Raw genomic sequence first — 12,708 nt, forward strand, 5'->3', positions numbered from 1 at the left:
TGCCACCACCATGTCAGAGAAAGCTTTTTACGCCAGACTGAGAGGCTTCTGGAGGCATGGGTTCCTGAGTATTTTTGTGCAACATATCAGAAACCCTTGTGCTGTCGAACAAGTGGAAGATTGCAAAAAGAAGACTTTACTCAAAGAAATAAGTGGTCTGGGGCACCATATGTTTATGGATTGACCCATAATTTGATGAAGATTGGGCACAGACATGGCATCCGGGTTGTTCCTACGGTACGAAACAGACCAAAAGGCATGTGTGCGCGGATGAATAACCAGAAATGTAAGTCTAGATGCAAAACTGCGCGCCGGACAAGCTACATCAATTGCATCCCGGGGATTGTCTATCAGATTCCCTTGCATTGTGGAAAGGACTACATTATGAAGGTTTTCAAAGGATTAAGGACAGGTTAGCATGGGCAAATGTCGAAGCATGTGCAAGTGGTACTCGGGAGACCAATGTGTTAGCATGCTATCAGTGCTATGGTTGAAAAGGGTATAAGATTTTTTACGCTTACTTGCAGAATGTTAAAGAAAATGGAGCAGTTGGCTGCAGACATAAAATGAAGGTAGACGATTTGTGGGTTCTGATCAATATAGTTGCCAGTGCAGCGTTGTCCTTGTGTATGTGTGTGCTTCATCTGTTTTGTTGCTTGCTCTGCTCCCTCTTCCAAGATGTGTGGCCAACTAGCGCCACGTCGAACTCTATTAATGTTAAATAAAGTTGGGCTGAGCACGCCTCCCTGTGGAATCCCACGACCAACCTGACAGCGAATAGTATCTCCATCAGGAGTAGTCATGTAAACAAAGCGGCAGTTGAGATACGTCACAATCCACAGTTGCAGCTGGTTGCCAACTCCCAAGTCGTCAAGCCCATCAAGAATAGCATCATGGAGGACGTTGTCATAAGCCCTCTTATATCTAAAAGGCAGCTGCTACTAGTGGACGGTGTTAGACCACGGTCACGCCTTGGTTATCCCGCCGCTGCCACCAGTTGTTAGATGTGGTTCGAGGCCCCATAAGAGCTTTGGATTTTCGGCTCGATAGCTCGATTGCTCGGTGGAAAGCCTCAGCAGTCCCGGCAACGACGAGGCGCAGAATAACAAAAACAACGTTTAATACGTACAGCATCACGTAGGAACGGGCAGAAAAGCAGGCCCGGAGAGAAAACTGACACGCTCACAAAGCAGGTGCCTTGGCGTCGTCTCTTCGTAGTCTCACATGCAGAGAAAACAGTCGCTGCTTTTTGGGCGCTCGGCAGTTCAGATGGAAAGGGAGAATTCGTGTCAAAGCAAGCTCTGCTCACTCAGTCATTCAATCCCGGCGGCGCGAATGTACAGTCTTTGTCAAAAGTGTACAGCCCGGGGGGTATGCTTCCGAGCTGTACAGCGGTGCTGATTATGCAATAGGGCAGGTCCTTACCATTGGGAAGGGTAGGGCGAAAAACCGACTTACCCATCAAGAAATTCGGAACACTGGAAATCCATTACAAGCCACACGAAGCGGCTCCAAAGCAGACCCCCTGGGCTCCACACTTTTGACAAAGACTGTACCTCCTCAACCTCTACTTAACGAGCGAGGGTTGCGCTCTCTCCCTCGAGCGCCGGGCTTGGCCAGCATTTGCACACACACGTACCCATACACATGACGACGCGTGTAAATTGCACACATCGGAGTATGACCGCGGAGGGAAGCGTTGGCGACCGAATGCATGGCGCTAAATGGCCGAATTGCTCGCTGCTTTGACTGATGCTCTTGGGTTCGCTGCATTTCGTTGCGGCCGCGTCGGCTGTCGAACAAGTGGTGGCGAACCGTAACAACGGTGACGCTTACCGTTTTCTACTGTCACCACAAGGTCGATGGCGCTGTCGATGGAAGAGCGTCCCAAACGAAATCCAGTCTTAAGTCTTTCCAGGACCATTCGTTCCATAACATTTCCAACACGCTAGAGCAACTGGCCGATGTGAGGTAAGTTTAGAAGAGGGCTTTCTAGGTTTCAAAAGAGCAATCAGGCGGCTAATCTTCCGGTCTTCAGGAACTGTACTAGAATCCCATATATTATTGAAGTACTTAAGTAGCGCATTTCGACCATCCTTGCTTATGGCTGTTAAGGTTGAATACGTATTCCCTTCAGGACCAAGTGCAGATGAATGCCGACACGAAGCAAAAGCGGCGTCCAATAAAGGTATTGAAAAGGGCAAGTCGCATTGACCATTCGGCGAAGGCAGCTCAAAAACCTCTGAAATTGGTAACTGTGCCTGGTTTGTGCCCACAAATATATTACATAAATATAGATACGTCACTTCATTGCAGCGTTGATAAAGAGCCACCGCACGAAATGGGTGCCATTCTTACAGAGGTACGTGACCGAAAGCTTCTCGCAACATGCAAGATACGCGAGAGTGGCTTAAGGAGATCCAGTGATATGCATAACTGTCTCCAACGTTGTCGTTCTAACCGCTATAGGTCGCGCAAAACTTGTTTAGCTCGGCGAGAAAGTGCGCGATCGTACTAGGATACCGTTCTTCTTTACTTGCTTTTAGCCCGTCGACGGACCGCGCGAAGCCGCTCGAATTTCATGTCGATGCTAGACACTGACGCAGGTACACATAGAGGGTGTTTTTACTGAGAGAGGACGTAATCAGGCCCTCTTTTTGAGATGGTGACTGGCTGTGCATGCAGGAAGTCTCCACAGATGTCTATAAGCGGGCCAATCTGTGTATTGCACACAAGATGAAGTGGTAGGTGGAAACTAATTGATGCATATGTAGGCTTGTATGTGGTCACTCTCATGTGTTTCCACATCACTGTACCAAGAAACAGAGGGATGGAGGCTACTCGATGCCATGCCATCTGCCTGCCTGGCAGGCATGAAGATGGCATGCATTTAGGCGAAAACACTATATTTGACGAAATACGTATAGCGGCGCAGTGAAAGGCACAAAATTTGGATGACGTCACTAAGCCTGCGTGCGCTGCGACAACGTACGCAACTAGGCATGTAAAGTCGTAAATGAAGAAACATAGAGCACTATAGCCTCAGGGTGTGATGTCTCATAATCACCACCCATGACTCAGTTTTTATGCAACATATCGTGATTCAGAATCTAACCACGTAACTTAAATAACCTCATAATTTTCCATTCTCACACTTAAGGAGTGTGATGTGTCATATTAGTTTTTTTTTATAGAACTATCCCTAAACATGAATTGCGCCACCTAGCCAGAAACGTTTGTATTCATTGAGGTTAGAGTTGTGCTTGCTCTGTCAGGCGACAAAATCTAAACATAATGCAAGCTTTATCGGGTACTTCACCATGAGATTGACATATTCTCAGCTCTTCATTAGCGGACTCAAAATGATCACTTTAAATAGCTTTAAAGACTACTAGGATGCAGTTCCTGTATACCGGTACCACATCTTTCTTGCAGTGTTCTCTCAGTGCTTGAGTGACGTAGCTGTCATGGGAGTTTACACGGAATCTGAAGAAAACTGGTAATAAGAAAAGTGGTAATTTTGCAAACATAATGGACTAAAATGAAAAGAAGCTTCGTAATATTGTACAAATATATCGCAGTAATAAATAAGTATTCCGAGTGAGCCCACATTTCAACCACTGCTGACAGGACCACGCTACTAGGCTCAGCAGTTCGACAGTTTATGTAAACGCTCTAGCTAGGAGTACCTTGATTTAATTTTTATAACAGTGTCTTTGAGGTAAGCGTGTAACAAAGAACCTTGAGGTGTTGTCAAACAAGTTGTCATTATATCGGTATGATGTTCTTGCTGCCGTATCCATGCAGTAGAGGTCGCGTAATGTTTTGTCTGTTCCTGCAGGGTTGGGCCGATGTGAGCTACAACGGGAACCCTCAAATTCGGACTCCAAATATTGACGCTCTCGCTTGGAACGGAGTCCGTCTCACGAGACTTTACCACCACAACCTGTGCACGCCTTCCAGAGCGGCTATCATGACTGGTCGCCACCCCATACACATCGGTGGGCTTTTTTCTTGTGTTGTGAGACACAAGCGTGATTATCATGCGACTGCAGATGTAAGCATGTCGAGCTTGCTTCGAAGCCGAAAACCATCTGTTGGCCGCCCATAGCATTCAGTGCGTACTTAAACAGGAAGTTTTTGAATGGGCAACGTGAGAAAATTTTCGAGTTCGGGAGACTCTACACAAAATCGTTAATATTTCGTGTACCGTTGCTCATCGGTGCAAAATCTGGCCGATGAAATACCTCCTGAATATACTAAAATTGTTTTAGCCAGCCATGAGGAACACATTTGTCGCTCAAAACGCACGAAATTCGCGGGGCTATTTGTTGTTATCAGCGGCACCCCTTATGAGGTGGTAACCGAGTAAACTGGAATAAACTGCCAATGTTTTTGGAGATTTCCCGGCTTTCAATGGACGTGCACTTCCGGCAGTATTCCTTTCTTGAGCATGGCAAGGCGTAACACGTAGACGTCAGCCCCCGAAAGGGTACGCAGGGTTTGCAAGCTAACATTCGCGAAAGGTTAAAAAATAAAACACTTGAGGTAGGCCAGGTATACTAAATGGATAATTTACACAGATTTGCAGCCGTCGTTTTTACCACAAGTAATTTTTTGTTTTGAAATAATTAATTCATAATTATTATATGTTTAAAAGACTAAATATGGATTTTAGAAAATAAATGGGGCTTGCAAAGTTGGAGAGCAACTTCAAAAACCTCATTCCATTTACTGCGGTATAGCAAGCCTCAAGTGTATCGTTTTTCCAAGCACAAAATAAAGCACGCAAAATAAAAACAAACCCTATCACATGACTAGCGCATTCGCACGCCGCGATTGTGCTGCACTCAACCGTGGTTTAAGTGAACGAAATCAGCTACGGCGTGATTTCATGGACCCGTTGCAGCGGCAAGCCGATATGTCCGCGACTATCATGCGTCAGTCAGCCCGCGCACGTGCGGTGATAGCTGGAGCGAGAACCATCGCATACATATCACCCTACCGCAGACGCTGGACCATTGAGTCACGGCGCTACCTAATTTTGTTCGCTCAAACGACGATTAGGAGCATCACAGCCTCGGCTGCACGAATGTGCTAGACACGTGATACTTTTTGTATTTCTCGAAGTTTCTTTGGAGCTCTGAAAAAATATGCACATGAGCTTTCCTTAGCGCAAATAAATAGCATGGAGGTTTGTGAAGGTGTACTCCAACTTTGCAAGTAACATAATTGCGAAAGAAAAAATACTACCAGAAGTGTGCCAGATGGCTGGTGGCATTATGCAAGTGCTTTTCCTGGCCTACCTCACATTCTTTTTACCGCTTTGCTAACGTTAGCTTGGGCACCCAGTATAATGCGATTTGTGCGACACGTAGGAAGTGTCATAAAATGAATTTGACCAATTACATTAGCAAGGCTACCTGAAATCATGTCATGCATAACAATATGGTATATTGTTCGTTGTGTCATGGGCTGTAACGATTATTTGGACTTTCTTAAAAGTAGAGAGCGTAAAAAATGTATGCGTAAACAATAATTTCTTTATCACAGTGTGCATGCTAAATGACGGCTTGCATTTAATTTTCGTTAGATAAGGTGTGGTTTGCGCTCACTAATTCATCCAATAAAGTTCGATGTCTTGTGTTTTGAGCCCATTGGCCAACCGTGGGACTTTGTGCTGACTTTCAGATGAATCCATCTATTTGTAGAGGGGCTTACTCTTTATTTAGTGACAGGCCTATTGGCGACATGCCTCCAAAGTGACGATTGATTCGAGACTGTATAAAACACTTACGCAAGACCTTTTGGATAGGATTATATCGAAGAATTTCGGTAACCTAATTAAAACCCCGTGCTTATGGTAGCAGAGGCGTATGTTTTTGTCGTTGTTATAATAATAGCGCGACCTGTGAAACGCGGGTCATTTCAACTAGGAGTAGCGTGTTGGTACGTTAGCAACATGAGACGTCGGATGTGCTCACTTAGGTTCGCACTAGATTTAAGTGCGGCTCGAGGAAAACAAATAGTCATACGACTACCGGAGGTTGCTATTGATGTTAAGGGCGGTGTAGTTTGTTTGAGCTTTAACAATGTCGTAAAACCTACTCCAAAACTGAAAGGTTCTTTAACTTCGTTGGCGGTTTCAAATGATTTTGATGTATTTTAAAAAACCCAACATTCGCACTTGTTGTGTTATGGCTAAAACGAATAGCACACATTTCTTTTTTATATCGCACTGCCATAAGTGCGCTTAAAATGGCCCGAATGAAAATTCAGCGATGGTAAATAATTTTTTGGCGGCATTGAAAATAAGCTTACGTGCATTTCATGCTACGCCCGTCAAGTTGATGCTTTGAAATCGCTGGTTGGTAGACTCGGTGAAGTTATCGGGGCAGTGTATTGTGCGCTGATGTTGACGGTAGCAGTTCTATTTCCTGAGATGTGAGTGGCTATGACATGTCACAAGACAAGTATGAGCTTCTAACGTATTCGGTTTATATTAACGCTGTGCTATATCGGAGACAATAACAGCTTTGTTTATTGCAGTGTGGGCGCAGCTGGATCATATGGTGCAGGTTATTTCAGGCGAATTTCTTGTTTCTGAAAGTCATTATAACTCTGCGGTTCTTGCTAACACAAGCAACAATGAAGCTACTGGAAGAAAATTCACAACATGAAAATAATTGCCAGTATAGATATCGAGTATTTTCGGTTTTCCTAGGTTCCCAAGGCTGAGTGCAGTTTGAAAGCCTTGAAGATATTAGAGAACACAATGTGCGATGTCTTCATTCTAACTGTTCGCTGCAGTGCGTAATCTTGAGCAGGTTATATTTACGCAGCCCTCTTTTCACGACAAACGTACGCCATCCTGACTTTATTAAAAACCAAAATTTTCATCCGCATATGTGAGGCGGAGATACCACAGATTGCTCTTAGGCGTTCTACAGTGCCCAAAAAGGAAAGGGACAGATTGTAAAGCCCCTTTACTTCGTTTATTCAAATATGAAAAGTTTTGTAGAGAATATATAGTTCGGGGCAGCAGAATTATACCCTACAGGCGTCAGCCCGAGGCTGCAATAGTTTCTTTCGTAAAAATAGTTTTGCAAAACAATCAATAACAATGAAATGCACTAGCACTGAACACTGGTAAAAAGATGGCTCTTTTTGCCCAGGGCCAATAACCAACAGTAACTTCTTATTAAGATTAAGACAGGAACATTTTATCACGTAATGGCATTCACTAATCGCATCTTTTAAAGACATTCTCAGCAGGTTAACAGCTTATATTAAAGAAACAAATTTAAAGCATCAACCGAGATATGCTTATTTTGTGACCCATGCAGCACAAATCATGGGCCCAGTGTTGGACTATGTTGGCAATACCCTGACCCTATGATGGAATGAAATTACCAACACAGTGCCAATATTGGGCTGATTAGCTGTGGCGCGTGGGGAATATCAGCTGCTACGTCTCTTGACGCCTTTGCCAAAAGCAACCAGACTATCTGGCTTGCTTTATATCAAAAATGCAACAATATGTTGCCCATCAAGCTTCGAATAATCCTTAATGCAAGGTGATCCGTTGTCGCCGCTTTCATAGACTGTCATATTCAGGAGAGGCGTTAAGGCCGCGGCTAAAGGAGGAGTAGGACGCAAAAGTGCGTCCTAATTAATTTTGCATAAAGGTTCCACACAATGCTATTGCATATCGACACATATTCCACTGCGAAACAAAACGTTTCACTTTTTACGCAGGAATGCAGCATTCAGTAATCTTGATGTCGGAGCCACGAGGATTGTCACTGGACTTGAAGCTACTGCCAGAATGGCTTAACGATCTTGGATACATGTCGTACATGTTGGGGAAAGTATGTTCAAGTTCCTCAGCCCGCATTGCGTGTTCGCGTCAGAAGGACTATTAGTCTTATCATTTGTGAAAACAATTGCAGCTTACAAGTGCTCCTATAGAGAATCTTACACTTCACTCATATCTGGGCTCAAAATGATTTTGTAGGGAGTTAGGGAATAGGTAGAAAGTTGACAATATTGAAGAGACTAGGCGTGACCTGACCCTCATGGAGCCCTGAATGTCCCTGCCCGACATCTTCATCATATCTCTTTCCGCTAAGTAGCGCAGTAGCCATTTTCTTGAGTGCGTTTCGAACATATTATAATTGTCCTTTGTTTAAGCAGCGTCCCAGGAAAACTTCATTTTTATGAGAAGTGGTCATAGCGCCAAGGCTCTGCCTAGTCCTGGTCTGGCTGGCTAGTATAAGGGGGTTAATGTCTAACGTAAAAAGCGACGAGGGCTATGAGGGACGCCGTCATAGAGCAGAGCGAAGATTTCGACCAGCTTGGAGCTTTAACATGCGCTGGCGTCGCTGAGTACACGGGAGCCTAAACCTTTCATGTCACAAAATTGGGCCGCCACGGCCAGGATGAACCTGCTTCCTTGAGATCAGCTGTCGGTCATTGGGCTACCCTGGAGGGAATTAAGTAAGGAAATGAACAGTGACGCATGAAGATCTCCTGAACAGCCATCTTAAAAACCGTTGTGGTTGTTAGCGAGGTCATTAAGCTGGTTACTGCGCCTTAGTCCAAAGCTAGCGAATGGTAGGAGCGGGATAAAAATGAGTGCGGCTTTGAAAAAAGCAATATTGTATTTATAATAGGTACACAAATCGTAAAAAAAGGTTCGATTTACAGTCTTTTAATGCTGACTTTCCTGTCAGCCTTTGAATGGGAGAAGTGTGAAGTGAAATCGAGTAATAGTCCAGAGAGAAGATCCTGTCGTATAATAATATCAATCATGAACGTGTTTGAGCAGATAAGTTTATAGACTGTATCCTTCGACTTTTTCATGAACGATTCGCACAAGAGCACTTCTTTGTGTTTTCGCAAGAACGCTCACTCATTTCGGGTACTGGTCTTCGATGAAAATACTGTTTTCTCTGCAGTGGCATCTGGGCTTTCACAAGGCAGCGTACACGCCAACGAAAAGAGGTTTTGTGAGTCATGTGGGCAGCTGGGGCGGAGCCTGCGAGTACTACACCCATGAGAGAGCTGTGGTACGATATTTATACTTACTGGACAACTGAGTAACTGAAAAGTCTTCTTTGGGCTCAAGAGGCGCGCAATCTTATGGAATAAACCTGAAGAATCTCAAAATAAGTTGGGTCAGGACTTCTGACTGGGATAGTTGATTCATTGCTAAATGGCGAACGAACAGCGCGAAACTAACGAGGCCGAAGAAACACGCAAACAAAGGACAGCGCCCGTCTTGATCCAGTCGGAATACAATACAGTGAAAAAGAATGAATTAAATATGTACAGTTTTCACACCCTATCAAATCAGTCGTTATTACTGTTCTAAGCTCAAGTGTTCTAACGCCTGCTTTAAAGAAGTAAATACCTTGTTACAAGAAGTAGTTATGCAATTAGGTATTAATGAACCTTTATGCACTGCTTATTATTTATGAGACTTTGTAGAATAAACTTCTGGGTTCCTTGCCGTATATTCCGAAAGAACAGCTGCTGTATCCCATTGGCACATCGCATTATTATACATATTGGACAGAAACGCATGGCAAAAGCTCATCCCTCAGTGCTGATTGTCACAAAATATACGTATCAGAATTATGACAAATCAAGTACGTTGCTGATTTAGACCCTACCAAGTTCCTTCCTGCACAAATGGCTATCTCTGACGATAATTCGAGGATGCTTTTCTGCCGTCTTGATGCATCCGCAGTCCAAATGCTTCCATCCAAAAGACGATACATCACTCACCTATATCCCATAGAACACGTGGACAGTGAAAGCGTCAGCTGGGAGAAGCGTATTACTTTGGTAAATAACGCTACGATAGTTAGTGCCTGAGTTCTCATTTTAATGCTGAAGACGTATATGTGACTGCTGCCATATGCTTCCGAGTTCACTTTGGGCGTCATGCTTTTGCGCTGCGTGCTCTACGATTTTTTAATTTTTGGATTTGCAGCGTTCATCGATTTGGCACTTTTCTGGTTTTGTTGCGCGGGAGCGCCGACGGCAATTGGCACGAATTTTATTTACAGGAACTGTATAATGCGGCCATGCGATTTCTGCATGATGGATTCTGGGGCGACGCACATATTGTTTTGAAAGAGCGCAAAATATTGTCGATGAGTAATATAGACTAACTTGAATGCTTTTCCATCTGCTTTTACCTATTATTCAAGAGTGAAATTGAAGGCCGTATCCATCAAAAGTGATATCAGTATTTTACCCCCCCCCCCCCCCCCCCGAATTTGCAACATGATTTCAGATATATCAAGCACCGCTTATGTCAAGGTGCTTGCCAATTACCTATTTATTTTGGCATCTATTTAAGCAATAATAAACGATAAAAATTATAGGACAGCTGTACAGACTTGGCCGTAGAACTGCCCAGTCACTAACACACATGTAAGGAAACAGTGCCAAATATATCCGGGTTAGAGTGTACATTACGTTGTTGGATTAAGAGTTATTGTGTGACTGTTCACGAGATCATCTTCACTAAAAATTCCTGCAGCACGTTTTGCTCAATTTGTTTTCAGCACCGGCGTGGGCAATATGCAGTATTTTTATTCTAAGGATATACATCTTCCCGTATTCCACTCTAATGGGTTTTATTTATTTAATGAGCCCGTACCCAGAACTAAATAAATATTCTACGTTGTTGTTCTACGTAAGAAAATGGCGATGTGAAACCTTTTGTCGCATTCAGACCTACTCTGGCATAACCGCGTGACGCACCAAGCGATTTTTCAATAACATTGTTTGCATTGTGGTCAGAAAAATAATTACATCTGCAGGCAGGATAGTAACGCATACCAGGCGCGCCGCTAATCGTGCAATCAAATTAGTATCGATGTCTTCCTTTTAATGTGAGACCGCTGCGGATGAGGTTGAATATGTGGACCTAAAATGAGTGTATATGTCAACTTGCATTGTCACGCGCAAGGAGGATTAGTCGTTCTTGTACAACCGGCAGGAATAAGTCTTAATGCAATATTATAAATTGAATCCGAACATAAAACTGAGCCATCAGCTCTTGGCATCAAGTGGAGAAGGCATTAGCGTTGACACCTTTCCGCCTATTGTGGTGGCCGCATAAAGCGCTGGCTAGACCTCGTAATCAAATGTAGTGATATCCTGGCAGTTTAGCGGCTTGCGGTTTACTTGTATAAAGGAACAGTAATCATCAGCGCCAGTTCAACTGCATTTCGCTGAAGTACAAAGAACTTTCCCACCTTCCTCAACTAGTGCGGTTGCCTTTCAATCACTTCAGGCACTGTGTGCAACTCCCCCGCCCCCCCCCCCTCCTTCTAAAGTCTCAGAAATAATTTGATGTCGACTAATATGACTTTTTGAACTGGGTGTAGTACAAATTTGAATAGAGAGCCACGTTTGTGCTGCTTTCAAAGAAACAAGGGCATTTCACTGTTCAGCATTGGTCTGCAATCATTATTTGGAATATTGTGTGGTAAATATAACACTTTGAATGTTCATTAAATATTTATGGTTAATAGCAAACTACGTGCACTGACAACGGTTCGAATCTTGTCAAGATTACTGTATACAGGCATTCATTCGTAAGATTTTGTTAGCAGGCCTTCCTTCACGCGTTTGACAATACATATTTTTATTAGGGTAGCTTAGGAAGGACATTTCCAAATTCTCAGCTGAATAACATTCATTCTGAATGTTGATATGAAATTAAGGCTAGTTGCGCTTTCAAATATCTTCGAGATTTCTTTCCTTCGTTGGAGGAATGACTGCAGCGCTATCCCCTTGTGAGGCAATATAAGTACTAATGTCTGATACTGGGATAGATCGAATCAATACACATTTATTTAGACAAAATCTGACGTTCAAGAGTGAAAAGGTGGTACCGGTGATATAGTTTGTGACATCCACTACTGTAGCGAATTTTGCAGCGTCAACATTTTCCTGTGTGTCGCTGGCCACCGCCTGGCGAGCCATTATTTTTTTAGGAGGAAGGTACGGAACCATCCTTGAATAGCTGCTAACTGATGACGAAAGAAACCCGCCTCTGCTCTTCAATGCGTGAGCCAGTAACCTTTGTTAAATTGAGGCGAAAATTAGGTCGCCCGTATGCTGTGTTATATCAATGCACGTTAAAGAACCCTAGATGATCGAAATATCCGGAGCACTACACTACGGCTTCCCTCATAGCCTAAGTCGGGTTGCAACGTTAAATCCCGTAAACCATCCATCCTTTACCATAACACTTGCACTGCCTTTGTTAGGTGAAATATTGATTCCTGTGCGTAATAAAAGCGCATTGAAATACTGCAGAGAGCGTATTATAACAAGTGTGGTCTACTTGCTCTGCTTCCGAAACTTATGTTAACCTCATCATGGACCGAAAGGAGGTTAAGTTCTCGGTCGTGTGGCTGAAATCTTTACAGCAAATATTGAAAGTGTTGATATATGTAATCTTATGTTACTTGAGCCGTCGTTATCTCAATACCGCTCTGTAGCTACAACAGCTTACTAGTGGAGGCACTCCTTCTCACTACAAGGACATACTTCACTTTAGTGTACCTAAAAAATAACAAGGAAAGATATTGTGCAGGCCTGACTAGGGAGCGCCCTTCAGGATTGGCTCACGTGGGTTTACGTAAGGAAACATTGCGGAAGTTTATTTTAAAACTGAAA

General features: G+C 43.6%; 1 pseudogene across 1 annotated transcript in view; it reads left to right on the plus strand.

Moving 5' to 3' along the window:
- The first annotated feature begins 7,760 nt into the window (after positions 1-7,760).
- The window catches only part of LOC146200178 (arylsulfatase B-like), a 29,060-nt pseudogene continuing 24,112 nt past the window's right edge, over positions 7,761-12,708 (plus strand). Inside the window, exons 1-2 of the transcript XR_014705200.1 lie at positions 7,761-7,871; positions 8,961-9,071. The product of XR_014705200.1 is annotated as an arylsulfatase B-like (transcript). The remainder of the gene's footprint in view (positions 7,872-8,960; positions 9,072-12,708) is intronic.

The sequence above is a fragment of the Amblyomma maculatum genome, chromosome 2 (assembly GCF_055883805.1).
Source record: "Amblyomma maculatum isolate TAMU_Amacu chromosome 2, ASM5588380v1, whole genome shotgun sequence".
In the NCBI taxonomy this organism is placed as follows: Eukaryota; Metazoa; Arthropoda; class Arachnida; order Ixodida; family Ixodidae; genus Amblyomma; species Amblyomma maculatum.